This window comes from Micrasema longulum, unplaced genomic scaffold (assembly GCF_059751315.1).
Source record: "Micrasema longulum isolate JH-2025_06_02 unplaced genomic scaffold, ASM5975131v1 h1tg001093l, whole genome shotgun sequence".
In the NCBI taxonomy this organism is placed as follows: domain Eukaryota; kingdom Metazoa; phylum Arthropoda; class Insecta; order Trichoptera; family Brachycentridae; genus Micrasema; species Micrasema longulum.
The window spans coordinates 34,418-57,949 of record NW_028278281.1 but is presented as its reverse complement, the minus strand read 5'-3'; positions in this window follow the sequence as shown (position 1 = coordinate 57,949).

Below are 23,532 nucleotides of genomic sequence, written 5' to 3'. Positions count from 1 at the left end.
AGAACGTCTTGCAGCTACAAAGCGCATGGACAATAAGAAATCTAGCCCCTATTTACATTTTTATTTTTAAAATTTTTATTTGACAATGAAGTTTAGAGTTTAAGTGATATTTTATAAACGAAATAAAAGCAAATTTCTAAAATTAGAATTTAGATAACAACAAGTCTTATTTATTTATTTATTTATTAACGGACATTGTCCATGTATACAATTTATAAAGTTTAAATATTACAATAAAAGAATAGTTTAAAACATTTTAAAAAAAAAGAAAGAAGCATTGACAAACATAAGGGACCTCGAGACAAGATCTGGACTATTTATTTAGTGCTCGTTTAAATCGTTGTAAACTTGAACCAAAAAAGTCCAGATCTTGTCTCGAGTTAACAATACGACAAAGGCGGGTCATTGGAGAATTTAGGCCATAGTTTGTTCTATGCTGATCGATGAACAGTACTTCATTGTTTCTCAATCTACCAGTCGGAATATTGAATTTTACTTGTCCCAGTAATGATGGAACATCGATTATACCATTTAGTATGCCGAACATATATATGGAGTCAATATTAGTTCAACGTTTTTGTAGACTAGAAATATTTAACATTGACTCTATTTCAGCATAAGCATAATTATTATCGTCTTGCAGCTACTGAGCGCATGGACGGTTGAAATTCTAGACCCCATTTACTAAATTTTAATATTTGATAGTTGATAACATTTACATAATACCCCTTTGATTAGTTAAACATTCTAGAAAAATATTGAGTATTTTAATTATCTCCATCGCTTCATTCAAAGATGAATATGACGAAAATCAAGTTGAAATAAATATTAGAGGCCATTCCAAAATGAATATATTTTCAATGATCTTAATGTCAGGAAGATGCAACAAACTATTAATATATTGAGGTCTCCGATTTCTGTAGTGTCGAGTTTTGGATGCTTAATATTTTGGGTCTAACGAGTAAATATTAAAGTACCAAGTAGACGTACAAGACTACACCAACTAGGAAACAAGTATAGAGAAATTGACATGTTTCGTTTTTCATTGTCGTTTTTTAGGTGTAAAATTCTTATGGCGATAAAATCAAAATACCTTGCATTATTCAAATGCTGTTAAAATTAGTGTTTTTTTTATTTTACTTACCTACACTTAAATCGTCAATGCCCGATGTAGACGATCTGCTACATACCGATAATGGGTGTATAAAAGTGATTTCAATGTTTATCACTCGGCGACTTTTAAAAATGTCAACAGGGTAAAATTATTCAATAAAATTTGAGCCAAAAAATTAGTTGCACATATTCTGTCAAAAGGGTACTTTAGCTAAAGTTTAAAGGGTGATTTCTTTTTTTTTTTTTAAGATTTGAAGTAATAATTTATTTTTTCCGCGACTTTCATTATAATATAAAACGATGCCCATAAGAGTCGTTATTTATTGTTTTCCTTACATAAGTGTTTTTTTTTTTTTTTTTAAAGCCTGGTGTAGCATATTGTCCACATAAACTAAAATATGAAATAAAAACTGAAAAAAAAACTTTTTTTTTTCATTATTTTCCCCAGTATTTGCATCAAAAACATACATAAGAATATGTTTTTAGTAAGAATTAGAAAAATTGGGCATTGAAGGATTAAATAATACATATTGATTACTATTTTTTTTGCCTAAAACAGTTATAACTTTTAATGACATTTAATTATGTACTTACCTACTTTCATGTAATATTATAATATATAAAGCCTAACGAAATTTGAAACTAATATAAAATAAACTATTTATTAGATACATATTAGTTGAGACCAAATTATTATTTTTTGTAATAAAACGCTTGAATTCTAATCTTGTACCTGTCATGTCAAAGCCCTTAGAGCGTATATAATAAAAAAAATGCAAGTTCTACCGTAAATAAAGAAAATTGTTAGGAAAACAAATAAACCTCCGTGGTTAAGTGGTAAAGTGGTAAAGACGATTGACTCACGCACGGAAGGTTCCGGTTTCGTGGTTTTCCTTGGGTTTTTTTGGGCCTCCTAGCCTGTTGCGGTGTAAATTTAACTAATAAGTCATAAACGCACGACGGTGCTCTCAATAATTGAAAACCAAATTAGACGGCACGATCTCGTACCTAATATACATAATAAAAATGTATAAAAAGATAGTTATATTAATGTTCATATCACAACAGACATGAAGAACATCTGATGGAAGCCAATATAGAAGTTCAGGCTTTAAAATTTATAGAAATATTTATATCTTTAACTTTCGGAAGAATAATTAAAGAATTTTGTAAATGTTTTGGGTCTGACAAAAAAAAGTTTTTTTTTTGTAAACAAAGGGAGATTTAAAAAAAAAAACACATTCTTTAACTATGCAAACACGTATTATGAGGGATCAAATTCAACGTCACAAACGCATTGAAGACTTTTCAAAATATTGAAATTCACAGATACTCGAAAACTTAAATAAATTATTTGGTTTTTGATGTTCTGAAGATGTTCTGAAGATGATTTGAGATTCATACAATACTTTTGGTCTTACCAAAAATATTAGTTTTCCTGCGAACAAAGAGATTTATTGATAAAATAAACCATGTTTTAACATTTTAATTTATTGCAACAAAGAGGGAAAACATTATTGAGAAGGGAATATGGAAGTCTAGGCATTTCCATTTACAGAATTTAAATATGAATAGCTACCTGTGGAGCAAATCCAGCCAGTCTGCATGCATTTGGACATACTAAAATATTGTTGAATTAACTACCTGGTAAAAATATAAATATTGGAAAATTGTTTTCAGGCGTTGCCTAGTAGGTGATTTGGTTCAGTCGGATGAATCTCACCCGCACGATAAAGGTTTCAGATTCTTTACTTCTCAAAAATCAACAGACGGAAGAGTTGAGGAAATGTAGATATTTAAACATGGTCAGAATGGCGAATGTTTCACGGTGTGTAAAGTGGCCACTTAAACCAACCAGTGACAGGTCATAAGCCCTGTAAATGCCTAGACTTCCATATTCCCTTCTCAATAATGTTTTTCCTCTCTGTTGCAATAAATTTAAATATGAATAACTCCCTGTGGAGCAAATCCAGCCAGTCTGCAAGCATTTGGACATACTCAAACATTGTTGCATGTTTTAACAACCCAAAGCAGCGCTCTGAATCGGAGACCAAATTAGAATGAACAAGCTAATAATAGACTTGTCAAAATACCAAAATTCACACATACACGTTCAGGAAAAGCAATGTTCCGCATCATTTTGCTTGGAAGAGCGTGAAGTTGGTCCGCCCTCCTCGTTTTGGTTTATTTTCCGTCCAAACGTATAGGCGTATCAAATAAACCTCACAGGCACTATAACTCTGGGCGAATGCAACATTAAGACATTAAAGCTTCGCGTGTAACAAATCACGAAACAAATTTCATGTTTATTTTGCGGCGTTGCAGTGCCGCGAATTCCACTATATAAGCATTTTCGTTCGCAAACAACAGAAAAATCATACATATTTATGTTAACAGACGAATGAGGAAATTCAATATTTCTTGTGACATAACTGTGACGCAAGATGGCGACCCGAAGCAGGTGTTGCATGTGCTATATTATGATTTACTTGTAATATTTAAATGCATCGATAAAGTATTTGACTGACGTATTAGTTGTACGTATTCAAAGGGTTAATTTAATTTATTTTGAAAACAATGAGTCATTCATATTTGGATGGTGTTACGCAAATATGTGTTAAGCTATATCAATCAGACGCATTTTTCAAAAATATCATTGATTATTTAGCCTGGCTGTAAAAATAATTACGTAAATAGTTCTTAATAGAATAAAAAAAACGTGATATGATTTTTGAACTATTTTTTTTTTTTTGTAAATTTAACGAAAAAGTGGGATTACACATGTTTACAGAACAGTTTTAACCTTTATAATAACGAAAACGCAAAAATGTTTTAAACAATGTTACTTCCCAAAAAAAAATTAATGTAAATCTGTTGTTTAAATCTTTTTTTAAATGTAAAACTATCAATAGTAAAATTAAAAGTTTTCAGTAAAAAAAACAAATTGAAATAAAGACTTCATTTTCGAAACCAGAGGTTTAAAATACCTTGGGATTTGCTTCTAATATAATAAACTGCCCGATGAGCTAAAACACGAAAAATCTTATAAAAAATCCAGAAGTGTCACAATTAAAAAATATTAATTAAATCTTTTTGATAGCGATAGTTATTAATGTAATTTATATAGATGGTGTAAAGTACGGTGTTTGATGTTTCTTATACAATATTGTTTTCTTACTATTCCGGATGTATTAACTATGTATGATATTACGTATTGTCAACAAAAATGTTTTTTTTATGTACGGTCCCAAATGAGTTTCTTTAATAACTCCTGGGAGTATAATATGTACTTTTTGTGTAAATATTTTAGTAATAATGAAAATAAAAAATAAATATATGAATCCAGAAATAACATAAAGCTAGGTGCCGCGCTGTTAGTAATAAACAAAACTTGTCCGCAATTCTGAAAAATGAAGTGTACATCGCGAATTGACAGATTTTTGCAATATTGATATCTAGTTAGCCACATATTGATTTTAATTCGCAATAATACGTTAAGCACCTTAAAGCAGTGTTACATTGTTGATACACATCGATGTATGTATTACAGAGAGTTTGTAAGTTCAAACTCATCAAACTATTTTTTCAAAGTAAGAATATCACTTTTGGATCATGATTCTGATATTTACTCAATATTTTAGATTTTGTGGCTAAACACACTTTTGCATAACAGCATTCATTTAATATAATTTTTAAAATACGACTGTAAATTCGCAATGAAAAATATAATCGTTAACGTTCCCGATTTAGGTAATTATTAAAATTTAACAAAAATATCGAATTCACACACTGTCATCTATACACATACATAGATACACCCTTACACACATTTACATGCATCTATCTATATATAAAAGGCAATGTTTGTATGTGTGTCCTCGATATACTGAATAACTACTAAACCGATTTACGTGCGGTTTTCAGCGAAATGTAGATCTTTGCCATGAGAATATTCAAAGCTTTTAAAATCTTCATTTTATTAAGTAAAAAAAAGTTTAGAGCGTAGATGTTTATTTCATTGTTCACCAGGGCTGAAGATGTTATTTTATGTGTATAAAAAAATATGTTTTTGAATGTTTACAAACAACTTGAGTCTTTTATGGATCCCAATCAGATTATTTCTAAAAATTTCTAATAACTTCTACCCATTCATTATATTTTACTGGATTTTTGGCAACACTAAAATAATTAAGATAACATTCAAAATATTTTTTAAATTGCATTCTTAAATAAATAACACCTCTGTTGGTGAAAAGAGCAGAGTTTGAAATTAGCAAATAGAATAATATATTTAAAAAAAGGATTATTCAAAGTTTCGGTATTCAACCATCAACAAGTACCTAGAAACTACTGACCAATGAAAAGTTAAAACAACATTTTAACATTTATCTGAACAGTTTTAACTAACTTTATAAGTATACTTAATAATGTTTAATCTTAAAAGGTCCGACTTTTCTTCAAACAAACGTATTTCCGTATTTTACGAATAATGGCACTAGAGCAGTGATTTTTTAACACACTCTAGATATTTACAATTTGCGTGTCCATATTATTTCATTTTTATAAAAAAATGTTTACTATGGGAACTAGAACTACCCAAACCCGTAAAAAAAGCACAGTTATATCTGCTGTCTTAGGGCGCACGTTATTAAATATAACTGTTTCTTAAAAATGCAAAACGTACCGACGCAGAAAACTGTGTTCTGATACTCTGTCTAAAAAAATAACAAAATCGGATCAGCTTTGAGGTGCAGAAAACGGGAAAACAAAACGTCGATTTTGTATATTCTAATAGAAGGTCTGACATGCAGTTGTTTTTTTCTCACAGTATTCGGGAGGCATTGCATGACTGCATCTCATTTAATCTATATACGAGTATGTATTTAAATCTAGCAAAAGCAAAGCATTGTATAAAACATACACATGCCTTACATACGGCACATATACATATACAACAATGTTTTGAGTGTGTTAGAATGTTAGACAAGTGTTATACGGCTAGACTTCTATATCCCCTCCTCAAAAACGTTTTCCCCACTCTGTTGCAATAAATTAAGATATGCACACGGAATACATCTCTCAGAATTAAAGAGTATGACATAGCAGACAAAATTACTTTGTAAATTCTCCAATCGTCAGACTACACCGGATCGGAAACGAGAAATTGATATGTTTCGTTTTCCATTGTCAGTTTAGAGATTTAAAATTCTCACGACAATAAAATCTAAATAATTTTCACGATTCGAATGCCGTAAAAATCAGTTTTGAATAATTCTGTATTGATTATCTATACTTAAAAAATACCCAGTGTAAACTTTATTTATTTTTACAAAAACTTTTATAATTCTTAAACAAATTTAATTATGTACCTACCTACTTATATGTAGTATTATATTTTTATATCTTTAAAACATAATGTCATTTAATATTTAATTACTATTATTATTGTTATTTATTATATGAGTACCTACATATAAACTTGTTGTACCATAAAAATGATTTATTTATTTATACATTCAAAATTACACTCGTTTAAATAATTATGAACCTATTAAAGCTTTTTAGGCTATGCCCGTGTCAAGCCATAACAATTAACAATAAAAAATACATAGTAAAATGAATAAAATAAAATCATAATGACATGTGATGCAATACAATAACAATCCAGAAAAAACAAATTATAAATAATAAAATTCCAAAGAAGACAATGTAAAAAAAAACTGATATAAATATGAAAATATAAATTATACAGATTTAGGTTCATACATAATCCTATTGATGTTTTTATGCCAAGACCGAGTGTTGCGTTCTATCCTCTCTGCCTACCCCTACGGGAAAACAGCGTGAAGGTTTGTTTGTTTGTATACGTTTGCCGATACGTATTTGCCGGCGTACTGGCGAACGTATTGGCGAACGTGTAAAGCCGCCTTTAAAATGTGGTAGAACTATCGATTTATATTTTTCATTCATTTACGCAATTTTAATTAATTACTTCATTGTATTTCCATTTCCATTCACTCTATTTGCACGTCTATGTATTTAACTATTTCAATTATATTAATCTAACACTATTATTCTTAAGAATGCAGGTTTAGGAATAAGGCAAACCGCGTGCAGTTTTCAAATGAATAACTTTTGCTGGTATTTAAGTATAGATGCTTTCGTGTTCACAAACACCCTCAAAAGGCGATACAGCCGTCACTATTAGTAAATTATTAATATATCCCAATCTTAAATCATGTTCCATTACAACATTTGAATTGAAATCGCACTTTATACAAATCAATTAAAAATGATTTACAATTATTGATACCGAAATAAATAAATTGTTTCCAGAGCATTTATGCAGATAAAGCGTGCACTATTATTTTATATTGTGCTTTGAGTAATTTTATCAATTACATAATGTTACACAATTTTACTTGTTTATTTGAAGGTAAATAATTGCCCTTTAAAAATATCTTAGTTTACACAACCGAATGAATATTGAAAATTATTTTTAAGAACTTGTATGGGCTTTTACATAACTTTTACATTCATAAAATATAGGTAAAAATAAAACAACTTTCTACCAAATTTATTCATATCAAATTATCGTAAAATGATATAAATAAAATATTATATCTTTAACGGCGAATTGTAATTATGATTGTTTTAAAATAAATTATATAGATCGTTATCATCATAATTCCCCTTTCCAAACCCAACAATGCATAGGGCACTATGTTTTCAAACCATGAAATTTTTCTTAATGTTAACAAATAATATGCAAAATTGTTGGTCTCCCAAATAAAATAAAATCAAAAACAGTTTTTTATTATAGGTACCACCTTCTGAAAATAAATATACTTTTGATTCATTTGTTAGACGTACCTGTAAAAAATATAATGAACTCAGGTAATGGAGAGATTTTTGACTGCGCATCGAATTTATACAAAAAGATTCTTCCTGAAGTTAATTGCTTTTTTACTATCTTTATACGCTCAGAAAGATTTTTCCTTGAAAGGATGGTAATGTGAGAAGGATACGTTCGAAACTAGACAGGAGTGCGATTATCAACAAAATAAAGAAGTGCTGCGTTGGTTTAGACAATTGGACATGTAGAGCGAACGGACAGCGAAAGAACGGCCAAAATGATTTACGATACGAATGTTGAAAGACGCAGAGTACGAGAAAGACCGAGAAAAAACTGGCATGACCAAAACTATCAAACCCTTGAAGATGGACATGTCAAAATTCGGAATAATTGGCGTTCGCGCAAGACAAGATTTTATTCAATTATTTTATTTGTTCATTTCAAAACCACATTTTTATTGGATTGTGAGTGCATTTCAGCTATTTGGGTAAAAACCCGTGTTGAGCAAAAATGTTATACATAAGAAAGAATAATTGAGTACCTACCAATAATTCATTTGTTCATTAGAAATTACAATACAAATATATATATACATACATATATTTTAAATTAAAACATCCTTTATAACAAATACATGTAAAAACATGTGGGGGTCAAAGTTCAGCGATCGATGACAGGCACACGTGCCAAATGATTTTACCTGAAATATGAAGCAACGACCGAAGAAGTAACTGAGCATTTTATATTTAATACAATACATCATATTCTGCAAGAGCAACAGTATTTCACATAAGACACCCCTCCACATATCTCAAGTACTCTCTCGCGGGCCTTACTTTACCCGTCATCGTATTTGTAATGATATATAAATTATAGTAAATGTAATTAAAGCAGTGATTATAACATCCAATCTGTTTCTTTTTCTAAGCACCGACTGATGTAGGAACTTCTCAAACAACACACTTTTAAACACCTATAAAATATTTGTGCCGTTTTGGAAAAACTACGAATTAAATGGAAATTAATAAAAACATTTTAAAGTGAACGTAGATGAAGCTTGGTCAGCATGCAAATATGTGGCGTGTGGCATTTTGTCCTCTCTGCGTATCCCCATGGGGAAACGGCGTGAAGACGTGTTGATAAATACATATAAATCAATAGATAATGTTCGTTTTACAGGTAAAACTACACATATTTTTATATGTTTATGAAACGATAGCCCTTTGAAAAATAGCACAACATTTTATATGAATATCTAAATGGTTATAAATTGCAACACGGAGTGAATCAACATTATACGAATAGTATAAATATTTTCCCCTCGCTATCCGATTACCGAAGAAAGAAATTACAGGAATGTCCGTAATAACTTACAATGGCAGTATAAAAACGCATTGATGTATCGATCGAAGATTACCGAAGCACTTAGGTTCCTCGGACCGATACCCAGACGCGGTAATACTAAACCAACATGCAATTTAGAATGCTCAAACATAAGATTAAGGTATAAATCAGTACCGTCTGGATCGGTAACTATTGTTCCCTATCGAATTACGAAAGTTACCATAGTTTACATGCGTTTATTGAAGTCGCCTGCTAGTCTATCCGTTCAAATGCGCCACCAAGAAGATTCTTATTCTTGGTACAACTACCCTTTTCAAAGTCCAAATTTTATACCTTGAATAGGTACATTTTTGATGTAAACGTCGTTCTTTTTTTTTGAATTTGGACTGTATTTCAGTATACGGAATCTCGTAAGTACGTATGTAGCAGTAGCGAGCAGTGAGTTTTTAGATTGGTATGCTGCGAAAATTCTGATCCATTCTGATCCAAATGTCCATTGCGGTTGTATGGCACATTAAACAAAATAAATATTTTATATTTGATAAATAATCCATAGCAAATGACGCTAGCGGCTAATAGTTTTAGTTAAAATATTTTCAAATTAAACACATACATTTGTTTAACAAAAACATGCATTAAAAAAACCTAATTGCAAAAACTAGAATCTGCGGAGACTCGAACTCTAACCCTAGTTACTAGGAAGAGAACGATGCATCCGCACGGCTATTTCATGTACTAACACAGCCGTCGAAAAAGTGATTCATAAAATTGAATTATTGATTAGCGAACCAATATATCTTTTCTTACTTGCGATTATTGTAACCATCTTGAAATAAAACACTATATATCTAAGTGAATAATGAAAATCTTAATTATTTTTTAGTATTTCTCACACTTCACTTAACACGTTCACTTAACAAAACATTAACTCCTTTTCAAAAAAAAAACATTATTTCTTCAACTTTTAAATCACTTAAATATTCACGAAACGATGTAAATTATACTTTATATATTTTTTTTACATATATTAACTCTTAACACTATTCACTATAAATGAATTAGTAACGTTTTTATCATAACTCAAACATTATTTTAAAAGTTTAAATAGGTACTAAAGAATAAAATATAATTGAACTGTCATCGTCTGCTAAAAAACATTAATCAATGGATATTTCAATTTTATTAGGCGAATATTTGTTTTTTAAAACCCACAAAGGACTGATACGCTGATATTAGGGATTAAAATGTCAGATTGTAACATTATTTATTTTACAATAAAAAAAATTCAAACCGCCGAACAGGATTGGCCAAATATTATTATAATCTAACTTCCTTGTTACGGCATAATATATTCGTTATCTCTTTCTCACATATAACCGGTGCGTAAAAAGCTACCTCCCTTGCACGGTTTTAAGTCAAAAAGTTTTATTTTAAAGAATAATAGCCCTTATGAAGAAGCGTTGAAAGACTTAACTACATTTAGGAAAGCTGCAAGATTCAACAGTAATCGTAAGTAAGTTGTCTAATGTAAATCTAAAATTTGGGGTTTAAGGACGTAATGGAATTCATGTTTTATCTTTGACTAAATATGATGTAAATTTACTAGCGCAAGAAATGCAAACGATGGCTTGTGACGTATTTTTTTCTAATAATAATGGAATATCCGAACATTACTTTCGATGTCAAAAAATATAGTTTAGCTAAAAATAATCGGTTATTAGGAGAATTCGCCTCTGGTATGTACATTGCGCATGTTACTGAATCACATGAAATATGTGTTCAAATTAAAATAATTCAACTGTAGTTGTTTGACAATTAATAGAATCACAAACCAAAGGTTTTCAAAATCAAATAATTTATAAATTAAGTAAGATATTACCATTTCAACTAATACACGAGACAAGTTGACAGCTAGAATATAAAAATAAGTAAACATAAAACAAAGATAAACAATTTATTTGTAGACTAAATTTTATAATACAACGTATTTTATAATATATTTCGATTACCTATTTACACATACTTTACATGAAGGTAAGGTTATCCGTATTTTGTTTGAGCGGCAGTCCAGGAACAAAACAATATTGCAGTGTAGAACCACTTATAAAACCAATATTTCACGTTTACCCTGCCAGAAATCGAACCACGGACCTTTAACCGTGGTAGGCGAATGCGCCGACAACTACATATTTATCTCCACTCAATTTGCTTTTTCAGGATTTTTACCTGGGAGTAGCCATCGAGACAACAACCGTCCAGGGTTCTGGTACTATTTTACAGAGTGAACTATACTCTTCATCCGCCCGGACAAACTAAATACTATAGCGCGATATAAACTAACGTGTAAAAATATAGACACATATCCCAGGAGATAAATATTTTTTATTAAAGGGAACACAGAAATCCAGGCATTTATAGAACGTACGTCCTGTCATTGGATGACTCAAAAATATTTTGGAGTACCCGCATTAACCGTTGGTAGGAAACAAATAAATGCATAAAACTTTTTAAGCACTGAAACATTTCTTGAATTCTATTAAAAAAAGTGAAGTGAATGATCGATGGATTGTCCGAGAAGTCGGAACATCTCTATGAGAGATTGAATTAAAAACAATGTAAGAATTTAAGGTTCGTGGATTAGGGTAGCTACAGTTTTAAATATTATGTATCGTCGGACAAAATAACAATATTTAACTTTTTTATTTTATTTATTTAACAACTTGATCCAGTGATTACCATCAGCCTGTCATTTTAGTAAATAAGATTCCAAGTTTCATTTTGTATAATGTACCGTGCAAAACCACCCGAAGTTAAATTTGAAAATAAGTAAGCTTGAAAATCAAAATAATCTTCCAGGACAAGGGGATTGCAAAACATTTTGTAATACGTACTATATTTTTATAATAATGTAATTTGCTGTCTACAATTAAGTAGAAAGTATTTATTATTATTGTAAATGTAAATTGGCGGATCGATTGTCCTGAACTCGTATAATAATGGAAAGTTAAGAGTTATCTTTAATTTTATCTGCAAAGTGAAATTAAGTTTTCTATGTAAAAAATAAAAGATGCATTTTTTTAAAAAACACGATCAATTACGGGTAACCACCTAAGATACATGAAATTTTTATACATTTTCGTACACAAATTTCGATTATATCTATATAGACTATAGACAGTCGAAGATAGGTCTGTTAACTTCCCATTGTAATCGAACCACCGGAATAACAATTCGAAAACTATAATACAAAAGGATTTATGAAATATTTTTTTTTTTTTTTTAAAGTAGCAGATAATACTTAAACTTGCGATTTTTAATAAAAATAAAACAACATTGACAGTTGCATTTTCATTTTATTTTTATAATGGTATCAACTACAGATTTCACTTTGTCACTTCCCACTAATGTCAGAGACGCCCATACCCCTTCTTTATTTACATTTACATCAATATTGAAATGTCACTACACAAATATTTTAATTTTTCCTATATCTTTCTTCTTCATTTCTTACCCACCACCTCTCTTCATAGTATAGTGTAGATTTTGAGTTTATTTTTGTTTTAAATTTTGTATAAAATTATAAGATTCTCTCCTTATATGTTTAGATATAAAGTGTTAAATAAATAAAGAAATACTTCCATACTTAACGCACATATATTTTTTTCATGTATTATTTTTAAAAGCTATGCTATAAGTAATGTCCCATTAATGCTATAAGTGATGTCCCAACTCTGTTGCAGTTAATTTCACTTCATGTTCCTAATCAATGACACTAGAAGTCAAAATCTGCTATTTATCAAATCTTCTAGGGGCAACTTTTGTTTTTATGCCTCAATGTCCAGAATGTGTAGATTAGTCAATTCGTCACACAACTTGGAATTCTTTGGGATTGATCTTCCGGCTTTTCGTAGATCTCTTCGCCACTATAACAGTGTGGGATAAAAATGGATTAGAACGGTTTAACTCGTAAGTCTTACATGTTTATCGTGTTCATGAATATATTGTTTACCATTATTTAATTGCCTTGTATATATTTGCTACCAAGTTTTATGTTCTTTTTGTTAAGTATCTTATACATATGTTTCTTCATATAACTGTTGTAATTGGCTTAGGCCGCATGTACATATGTAATAAATAAAATAAAATAAGAAATGCTTTATAAGTATTTTTGTTGATATCTGTAATAGGTTTCATTTTACGTTTTTTCGTTTGAACATGCTAATTTGCTGTTGATATCCCAAATAAATAAATAAATTATGAGAGCGTAAAAAAAAAAATATTATCTAAAGATAGTCTATAGATTTTTAGGTCCATAAATGGATTCCTAAAAAGACTAGACAGGAAGCTGAGGAATATGTTTCATATATCAAAATATAGTTGTAATTTCTTAAAAGTCCTTTCTCATTTTATTAATGTAGGTATAATTTAGAATCTTTTGAATTTTTACACAACAATTGATGTGAAAGTGTGTACTATTATGTATAAAATAAATAATACACCGACACTCCGGAACGTGCCTGTGGGCCAGTGGAGTGGCTACACCCATAAATAAAAATAAAATTGTATCGAATGTACCTATTGTAAAAACATTTTCTTTTGAAAACTATGTATTTGTATTCTATATTGGATTGAATAAAAAAAAGTATTTAAAAATATTGTTGTTTTATGCGAATATAACAGAAAAAGAAAAATAATTACAATTCGAGGCTTTTTGCAATCGTTCACCGGTTTATTTATCAGGTCTAGATATTTTTCACGAACAGGATAGTGAAATACGTACAACTAAATGGGAGCTTGCATTCAAAATAAAGGTGATAATATATTGTGAGACAAATCCATATATTAGGACTTGCGCAATTCTGCCGTGCAAATAAATGATACGATGCGCATAACATTAATATAATATTATGATAAAAGTATTGCGCAATACGGTGTGTTCTCACGATCACGTTTAGTCTTATTCGATAAGTAGGTAGCATTATTTCAGTAAACTGTCATCCATTGTTACACTTTAAAACAAGTAAATAATCGTGCTGCCCACATGTAAACATGCAGATTCATGCCTCCTGTTACACGTTGCACAAACTGCACAAACTGCACATCTACCACTTGCTAGGTAAGATTTGTCTTGCAATACGTCTTTATATTCCAACAGGAATATTACGCAACTCGACAGTTCTTCGAATTGAGCATGGAAATTGGTGTAAAACGGACTAGAAGCTGCGTTTAAGAAAACAAATAAAAAAATACGATTTGAAGTAAATTCATTCTAAATATGAATTGAATCTTGAATTATAAAATTTAACCAACAAACCGTACAAATTGGCCGGGAAAAGAGAGCCTTATAGGAATTAGTATTTCTGAAATGTTTTTTTTGTACCAATTTTGTATTTTATAAACAAACTATCATGCGTTTCCCCGAATGGGCAGGTTAAAAGGATATAACGTCATATCGCTCAGTCATTGCAAATATTCCTCGCTTCCTCTACATTAATACATCTTCGCATGCACGCACGCCGATTATTACAACTGATGACAGAATAATCGGCGTGCGCGCATCAGAAGATTTATGAATGGTATGTTTTATTTTAATGTGATACTTGAAAAAAATACATATATATATATAAATGATAGGATAGCACATTTTATTGCACTAAAAGAAATTAATATTAGGATTCTTATGATTTACCCGGATTTCAACATTTAGGGGGCTTTCTCAACGAGTTGTAAATAACTTACTATTAGAAAAAAGAAATCAATTAGGAGGAGAGTGGGGTTCGAACCTCCGACCTCTGATCTGTGAGTCTGCAATAGTAGCCACGGGACCGCGACCCGATTTATAATAGCATATTGACGGTGGAAAAGAAAAAAATCCTAAAAAACATGTAGTCAACTTTACAGAAGAGCCAATTAAAGTTTTTTTTTAAATTAAAAAATATCTGAAGATTTAAAATTTTATTGAAATTCTGCAGGAATCACACAAAACTAATATCAACAATGAAATGATTTTATTAATTACACAAAAAACCTTTATTATATATTTTTTCTTTACCACCATCGATATAATTCATGTGATGCAGGTGTGTACATATTTCATGTCTCATTTTTAAAGCAATAAATACAAAAAGTTTTGTTAAGACACATTATTCTGGAATTAATGTAATAACATACATGGTACATTAATTGGTGTTCTTCTTACCCATTGTGATTTTATTTATTCTATTTTATTTTATTAGGTAATTCAACAAAGATACATACTAGAAAACAAACAATTTGAAAGCATTCGTCGATACAATTTTACATGCATATATATCTTCAATTATAGAATTACACAAAATAGATTTATACTTTAAGTTGTTATACATATTTTTAAATATTTTTTTATACAGGATACAATGCAATAAAAAACAAGTTGTACGTGTGTTCTTATTAAATAATATTTATTCCTAAAAGATTATTCGCAAAAGCTGAGAGAGTATAATAAAAAATGTCAATTTTATTGTTTCGGCAGTATATATTATATTCCCGAGACATGCGGGCCATAGGTGTGTGGTATGTAGCATTATTTGAAAACAAAGGCAGTTTGAATATTTACCGATGTCTGAGTGATCTTAATCCCGCATTTATTTGTATTTTATTTAGGAGGTTAGTATCTACTTTGTAGTTTAGTATTTTATACAGAAATTTTATATCGAAAACAACGCGGCGTTTTATCAGATAATTAAAATGAAAAAGAGTTAGAAGTTGCTCGTAATTTGAATTTGAACGTGGGTTAGAAATTTGGAACTTATACAAAAGGTACTTTAAGAACTTTTTTTGAACAGATTCTATTGAATTTATATGATTTTGATATTGCGGACTCCATGCGCATGAGGCATACTCAAGATGAAGTGGTTAGCACATTTGGCTAAATAGCATGAGGTTTGAAGTCATATTTGTAGGCAGATTTTCGACAAATTTTACGTAAACATTAAATACGCACTTTAATTGTAATTGTAATTAAAGGGAAAAAAAATCGTATTCGCTTTAAAGTGCCTATGTACACATTACACATCAACCAGTATGCGCGCAGTAGAATAAATAGATTAGGGCTGTTTTGAATGAATTTTATTAAATGTTTTGTCTTTTTATGAGTACCAATATATGTAAATTTCGTCGAAAAGTAATGATATTTTTCTTATATAAAACTTATAAGTATATATTATAAACAGAAGTACCTAAAAAAACAACTATTTTTACATAACGTTTATTTACTTTCATTTTTTCGGCGTTTTGAAATGGTAAAATCGTAGGCTTTCCTTACTTTTTATTAAAGTATTTAGTATAATGCCACTATGAAAATATCATATGCAATATTATCCATTTAGAATCTAGAAAAAATGTCACAAAGTAGATGCTTACATAAATAACGAACGAATAACTGAAATTGAACATGTTAAATACTTAGGACTAACAATGGACAGACAATTGACATGGACAATTTATATCAACAATTTAATTAGCAAAGTGGCGACTTTATCGAGTCTTTTTTAAAAAATCAAAAACTTTGTTCCAATAAAGGAAACATTTTTAATGCATGAAGCCTATGTAAAAACTAAAATATGTTATTTGCCACTACTATGGGGAACAGAAAATCAAAATGACATAAACAGACAACAAAGACAGCAAAATAAAATATTAAAGTTAGTATATGACCTGCAACTAAAGAACTTTTTAAACAAAATAAACAATTAAATGTAACTGAACTCTTTAAACTAGAATCCTTAAAATTTATTCATAAATTAGCCACTGATGTAATTGTAGACGAAGAATTAAAACTTTAAAAAAAACGGTAGTAAACATGAACACAATACGAGAATATCAGAAACATATCACATACAACATTTTAAAACGAAAAAAGAACAATCGAGACTAATAAACCATGGACTGAAATTATACATATAAAATAAAAGAATTTCTATTATTTTTTGCAGAAAATCGATAAATTTGTAGATAGTATCCGTGATCGCTCCGCGGGAGAGCATAATGATAGACCAGCTCTGAACTATTAACTATCATAGTGGATTGTCTTTATAGAGACGTTCCGTGTATTTACATATAATTAATGGCGACATTCAAATGTCCGTCGCATGAAATGTGAGATGGACAAATGAAAATGAAGTTGTACAAGTTTTCACATTCCGCCTCAGTCATCTGTTATGTTCTGGTTTCTTGCCACTTTGTAATGAGATGTTCCTCACAAGAGCGGAACAGGAGAAATCTTCTGGACAAGATAATACTAAAGAGACTCTTAGCAAACGGTTTCAGAATTTTCAAGCGAAATATACAAAAATCTTCAAAATTAGTAATAATATTCGGATGGTAAAATTCTTAAGATCTGGTACAATAATAGCTGCGCTGTAGTGATGAAACATTTCAATGCTTTTAAAAAATATATTTGTTAAAAGACAATCAATCATCAACATCATCATTCCCTTTCCGCACCTAATGGTGCATAGGACACTGCATTGGTACACCAATCGCAGCGTATTTTGATCATATTTGTTTCATGAAGGCAAGATGGTCAGTTTTACGTTTCAGATACCAGTCCAAGGACTATGAAATATTCTAGTGTAAAAACACCCTTTTAAATGTTAAAGAGGTTGTACCGGATAGCATAATCCGTGAGGCGAAACATATGGGCGAAGGTGTATATTTTTTTAATTCTGTAATGTCCTGCCGGTAAAATGACATTAGGACTACGGATTGATTGTAGATCATTTTGTTGATCCGGAATATAAAAAAAAGAGTTTCCCACACTCACAATAATATATTAAAAACTAAGGGCTCCCTGATCGTTCCCCGAATTACAAATTAACTCGGAGAGTGAACATTAAATTGCGTTATTCCAATATTGTTCAATGATCTCCTACAAACCATCATTAACATGAAAGATATTCAAATGAAAAAAAAAACTGAAGAAATATCTTCTAAAAACTTTATAGTGACTGTTAATAAATGAAGTTGTATAATATAAATAAAATAATGTAAAATAAACCTGTCATAAAAAAAAAAAAAATGTGGCCCACCGAAAAGTCCTTAGACTTAGTGGGTAGCAAATTGTTATATGTATTTTAAATTATTAAATAAACGCTGCTCTGCAGCACTGAAATTGAAAAAAAAAAAATTCATATCAATTATGTCGAGAATCGAACCCGAGACCTCTTGCGTGGTAAGCAAACGCGCCTACCATTACACCACGAGGCCGATGCACATTTAAAAAAAAGAAATAATTTATGTACCTACCGTATGATCAGCGCTATGAAGTTTTCAAGATTTGAAATTACTCCGCGTGTGAAGTCAAAAATTGTCTTCGTTAAGTTCTGCTGATTGGTGAATTGGCTTCCCATTAACTGGAAATCTATCAAAACACTATATTATTAGATTATTAGGAAGAACTAGTGACGTCCTTCAAAGTAGTCCGTTTTGATTAAAATTATTTTATTTTTTTTCATACATTTTCTGTAAACGCAACACAATTTCATGTTCTAATTTTTACCGCGCGTAAGTAAACATTTTTGATGAGGGAGCATAGTAGCTCCAAAACCGGTCGGTAATCAAATATTTTTTTATTTGAATTATACAATGAAAAACCACAAAGTCAGCGCTTTAAATATATTTTTTTTAGTAAATAATGATGTTTAAAACTACCTGCAAGTTTATACGAGCCTTAGGAAAATAACAAAACGTGTATTCACCTTCTTTAAGTGAGATTCAAATGAAGACATGTCGGGTCGGGATAAACCTAGAAAGGGCGGAATTCCAAAACGAGTCTAGCGCGCATGCGTGGAGCCGTGTCACTCAAGAGTTATACTTAGTGCGGGGTACGCATGTCACGTGTCATGTTCGTCTGGCACAGTTTACGTCTCATCAGATGTTCCTAATGCGGCTGCGGCGCATTCATCGCAAAAAAATTAAACATATAAATATGCATGTTATACCGACCTTGAAAAACGAGCTGAATGTTTACAGCTGCCAAAAACCCAACTGTTAAATTGTTAAAAAACTGCAGACAACCTCTTCAGGTCTGGGTCATAATATTAATTTTTTAAAAACCCAGATTGTATGCAACAAATCTTGTCCCGAACCTGATCAGCCTCTTTATAATAATAGGCTGAGGATCGAGGAAGGTAAGAGCTATAAATACTTGACAGTTCACATAACTAAGGAGGGTAGAATGAAAAAAGAGCTCGCAACCCGCCAAGGAATTGCCGGATCAACTTTTAAAAAGATGCGTGTTGTCTAGAACTGTAGTTTATACTTGGTAGAAATGAAATTTCGATTATTCAACTCACTTGTAAAATGCCAGTACTCCTATATGGGTGCGAATCGTGGCACCTCACCAAAACTCAAAATACCAAACTTCTGGGTGTTGAGAGTAAGTGCTTGAAGAAAATATTATGTTCGATTTTCTATATATTATCTTCGATCGATCTGATATATTGGTTTACAAATAAGGCAACGACTGAAAATTGTGACGGCATACTTTAGGCATATAACAAAGTTGACCGTCTTCATAGTCTTGCGATTCTATTATCGATGGACATACTAGGGCCTTTATTGGAATGAGACTGTATGAGATTTATTGATATCAAATATTTATTATTTATTCATATGCAAACACGTACTGAAGGTAGTGCGATTTCAAAACTAACATTTAAGTCCGAGAACAGGTGCAGCAGCCTCCTATAACGAGCGTTTTCAGGATGCGGCGGTGGACTTAGCTTGGACACGTGCTGCGCACGCCTCAAGAAAACGTGAACCCAAGTTGCTTCCTCTTTCCACCTGCGAGCTGCCGCCGTCCTGGAAGGCTGTCAATGACGGTCTTTTGGCATTATTCGGCGGAATTAAGGGACGCGGGATTGGCATGGGAGGAGGCGAGAGTGCTGGCAGGTGATAAGGTCTCCTGGAGGCATCTGGTGATGTTCACTGCTTCACCTAGAAGCGGATGTGAAAAATGAAGTAGGAAATCCCCCACCAGAATGGTGATGTTTCCTGGGTGAATAAATAAAAAAAAATAAACGCATCCGCACTACCTGTAGACCCATTTCATACGTATCGTCTAAATCCACGTGGCACGGTAAAATTACATAGGGTGGGTCAATTATTTTTTAATCAATGACAAAAAAAGATACTTCCTTTCAAGGTAATGTCACTGCATGACATAACCAATACTTCTTTAAATATCATAAACTTTTCTGCTCACTCAAATTTAAAATACACATTTGGTCATTATATTCTTGATTACAATACGCGTTATTCAGGGAATCTTCATGTGTCTAAGTTTCGCTCAACAAAGTTTGGCAGTAGGTCCTTGGAAAATATTGGCCATTCCGAATATAATAAACTGCCTGATGAGCTAAGACACGAAAAAATTAATAAAAAATCCAGAAGTGTCGAAATTAAAAAATATTTGTTAAATCTTTTTGATAGTGATAATTATTAATGTAGTTTATATGATATGGTGTATTATGTTTCTTATACAATAATGTTTTCTTTTTATTTCGGATATATTCATTTGTATGATATTATGTATTGTCAAAAAATGTTTTTTCTTATGTACGGTCCTAAATGAGTTTCTTTAATAACTCCTGGGAGTATAATATGTACTTTTTGTATTATATGTTTTATTAATAATAAGAAATAAAAAATAAAAAATAGTATTAATTTTTTTTAACATTCAATTGACAATGAAATTTTAAAGGGTAGGTTATGATTTTGGGTATTGAAATTATCATTTATTTTTTTTTAAAAACACACATTTGTAGAGGAAATCAAGAAAGGAGTTGGTTTAGACATGTATAGCAAATTGACTGCAAAAGAACGGCTAAAAATATTCACGATGTGAATGTCGATGGATCCAGAAAACGACAAAAAACGAGAAATGCATGGCATGACAGAATCTAACAAATACTTGAAGACGGACATGTCAATAGTCGAAATAAACGGCGCGAGCATGAGAAGACGTATACATGTCCTTGCAGATATAGAGTTGTGGCAGAGTTGGGGAGATATGGCATTCTATCCTCTTAGCTTACCCCTACGAAGGAGCTGCGTGTTTTTTCGTTTGCTTAAAATATTTCACATCAAACTTATCAGCGACGCAAAAACATATAGAAATAATAAAAAATGTACCACCCAAATTTTACGACCTTTGTGAAAGGTTACAGATTACAGATATTATTTAACACGATGTCGTTATTAGGTACGCGCGCACATGTGATTCACATTTCACCGTGATTTATGATAGTTTATTTATGTAATTTATGACATAAGATCGATGAGACGATGATCATTATCATTATGCCAAACGTTCCTCACATCTTAGGCGAGACGAATTCTTATGTACTGAATTAAATAAAAACATGACAGGTGTAACGGTATTGCACGCGTTTTTTATTTATGAATTACATGAACAATATTTTGAGTTTGTCCTTATATTTGTAGACGGACTGGATTAAATCCCCTAGGGAGTTATTAACCCCTTAACAGTCTTTGGAAATACGTTTTTCCACGTGCTAAAAAAAATCTAAACCATTGAATAGGTATAGTATATGAAAAAATGTAAGTGTCTTTTTTTTTAAGTTCCCTAAAGTCTTGCATTTTAAAGGGTTGGGTTCAACATAATGCAACAAAGAAGAAGAACATTTTAGAGAAGGAAAGCGGTAGTTAAGAAGTTTCAAGGCTTTTGACCTGTCATTGGTTGGTTTAAGTAGCCACCTTACACAGTGTCACATTCATCGTTCTGCCAATGTTTGAACATCCGTATTTCTTCCATTCTCCCATCTGTTGATCTTTGTGAAGATAAAGAGCTGGGATGCGGGTGAGATTCACTTGATTAATTTTTTTCATTTATTATAGTAGTAATCACAAGCATAGTCGTCTGTTTTATGAAAAAAATTATTTACAATTTTTTTGTATACATTTGTTGCATTTCGATAACATTATTTATTACTTTGTTTATAAAAAAAAACGAAAAATAATATTTTGAGAATAACATTTGATTTACTGTCTTTTTCAGCATGAAGTCTATATATATTCTATTCACAACGGTCCAAAAGTTTATATTTTCGCTAAAAAATGAATGACCAGAATCGAATCAAACATCGAATTTTAATTATCTGGGCGTTAGATTTGTGAGCATCCTGACATTTCATCAATACATAGAGACAATCAGTGGTAATGCATTGAAGATGTTAGGATTTGTTCCGCGTACTGCCAGGGTTTTTGAAAATACCCGCGTACTGAGAAATCTTTACAACTCCTTTGTGCAAAGCAGACTCGAGAGTGGCTCGACGATTTGGGGGCCACGTGAACTGAAGTATACTCTCTTTTGATAGAGAAAATCCTACAGAAGTTTCTGAGATATCTCTACATGAGAGTGTGCGGATATTATCCTTGGCTTTACCCGACCGAGTTCCTCCAGGGTATGCTCGGCTAAAACAGTTTAGAGACTGGAAGGAATGTATATTTGTGTAAGATAAGGTTGGGGGTTGGTTGGAGTTCCTACCCCAGTTAGAGATTGACAGAGAAGACACGAGGTTGCTATTTAATGCGTATTTATTATATGGCGAATAAGATACAGCACTTAGTTATGTAGCACGAACGTAGCTGCGATGATGGGTTGAAGAGACTGCACTTGAACTATGTACATGCTAGAACTGAGTGACGTGGTCGATCTGGACGGAAGTGAACTGAACTTGTTGGGCTGACTGACTTGAATGGCTGACTGACTGGCGTTGCGTCCAATGGTCTCTTTATAGACGACATTCTTTTGTAGTTCATTTCTTCATGGTAGGGACGATGTGAATGTACTGGAGGACTATCGGTTTAACGAGCAATACTATAAGAGTTGGATTATTCGAATGTATTGGATTTGATAGAAAATGATGACGTTGCATCGTCGGTCATTAGTCTACTTCAGGTGAACTAATTAAACACGTGTGTGTCATTGATTATGGACCATGGACCCCACATTTGACAACACATTTTTATTGTTTGTTGCTAGGTATGATCGATAGTTCTGAGATTATGATGAGCATTGATTTGTATGTTTCTGATAATTACCTAAGACAGAGTCAGCAAAGTTTGTTTCATATTCCGATATACAAAACCAAGCTGCCGATGGTTATGCCTGTTGGAAGGGCCACCGCTATGCTGAAACTCATCGCTCTGAATAT